Raw genomic sequence first — 1979 nt, forward strand, 5'->3', positions numbered from 1 at the left:
ATAAATTTGGGATATTAACCCCTTATGGGATGTATCATTGACTAACATCTTCTCCCATTCAGTAGGTTGTCTTTTCATTTTGTTGATGGTTTCCTTTGCTGTGCAAAAATGTTTTAGTTCCATACAGTCCCATTTTTATTACTGTTGTTTGTTTGCTTCCTTTATCTGAAAAGATAAATCAGAAAAAGTTTACTAAGAGCAATGTCAGAGAATTTACTACCTATGTTTTCTTCTAGGAGTTTTCTGGTCTTATATTTAAATCTTTAATCCATTTTGAGTTTATTATATAAGGTATAAGAAGGTGATCCAGTTTCATCATTTTGCATGAATCTGTCCAGTTTTCCCAAAAGCATTTATTGAACTGACTGTTTTTATCACATTGTATATTTTTGCCTCCTTTGTCATGGATTAATCAATCATATAGATGTGGGTTTTTTTCTGGGTTTTCTATCTATTCCATTAATCTTTGTCTCTGTTTTTATACCAGTACCATGCTGTCTTGATTACTATATCCTTGTAGGACAGTTTGATATAGGGTAGCATGATACCTCCAACTTCTGTTCTTTCTCAAGATTGCTGTGGCTATTTGTGGTCTTTTATGTTTCCATATAAATTTTGGGGTTATTTGTTCTAGTTTTGCAAAAAAAATGCCATTGGCATTTTGATAAAGATTTCATTGAATCTCTACATTGCTTGGGTAGTATGAATATTTTAATGATGTTGATTCTTCCTATTGATGAGCACAGTACATGCTTCCATTCATTTGTACCTTCTTCAATGACTTAAAATTTCTTTCTTCAATGACTTAAAATTTTCCAAGTACAGGTGTTTTACCTCCTTGGTTAAATTTATTCTTCATTTTATTTATTCTTCAATGCAGTTGTAAATGGATTGTTCATTTTTCTTCCTGATAATTCATTATTGATGTATAAAATGCAACCAGTCTATGGCCATGCCACCCTGAACAAGCCTGATTCCATCTGATCTTGGAAGTTAAGCAGAGTCGGGCCTGGTTAGTACTTGGATGGGAGACTACCTAGGAAGACCAGGTGTTGTAGGCGTAAACAAATAAAAAATAAAGGATTTTAAGCTGACAAGTTCCTTGCAATCTGTGAGGTCAACCAAGGGTTGCCTTGCCTAAAAAAAATGCAACCGATTTTTGAATATTAGTTTTGTGTCTTGCTAATTTACTAAATTCATTTATCAGTTTAATAGTTTTTTGGTAAATCTTTAGGGTTCCCTATATATAGTATCATATCTTTTGCAAATAACGAAAGTTTTACTTTTTCCTTTTCAATTTAGATGCCTTTTATTTCTCTCTCATGTCTGATTGCTAAAACTAAGACATCTAATACTATGTTGAATGAAAGAGGTGAAAGTAGACACCCTTGTCTTGTTCTGGATCTTAAGAAAAATGCTTTAAGCTTTTCTTCATTGACTATGATGTTAGCTGTGTGTTTGTCATATATGGCCTTTATTATGTTGAGGTATGTTCTCTCTATTCCCACTTTGCTGAGACTTTTTATTATACATAGATGTTGGATTTTGTCAAAGGCTTTTCCTGCATCTACTGATATGATCGTATGATTTTTATCCTTCATTTTTTTTTTCTGTGGTATATCACAATAATTGATTTGTGCATATCCAACTAAACTTGTATCCCAGGAAAAAATCCCTCTTGATCATGGTATATGATATTTTTAATATATTACTGAATTCGATTTGTTAAAATTTTGTTGAGGATTTTTGCATCTATGTTCATTAGTGATACCAGATTATAATTTCCTTTTCTTGTAATGTCTTTGTCTGGTTTTGGAATCAGGGTAAAGGTAAGCTCATAAAATGAGCTTGGGAACTTTCCCTTCTTTCGAATTTTTGGAATAGTTTGAGATAAATAGGTATTAATTCTTCCTTGAATGTTTGGTAAAACTCACCTGTGAAGCCATCTGGTCCAAGACTTTTCAAAGGCCAGCTGTTGG

General features: G+C 32.5%; 1 pseudogene; it reads left to right on the forward strand.

The window, feature by feature from the left end:
* The first annotated feature begins 942 nt into the window (after positions 1 to 942).
* LOC120590479 (uncharacterized) lies at positions 943 to 1061 on the forward strand (annotated as a pseudogene).
* The last annotated feature ends 918 nt before the right edge of the window (positions 1062 to 1979 follow it).

The sequence above is a fragment of the Pteropus medius genome, unplaced genomic scaffold, assembly GCF_902729225.1.
Source record: "Pteropus medius unplaced genomic scaffold, Ma_sr-lr_union100, whole genome shotgun sequence".
Classification (NCBI taxonomy): domain Eukaryota; kingdom Metazoa; phylum Chordata; class Mammalia; order Chiroptera; family Pteropodidae; genus Pteropus; species Pteropus medius.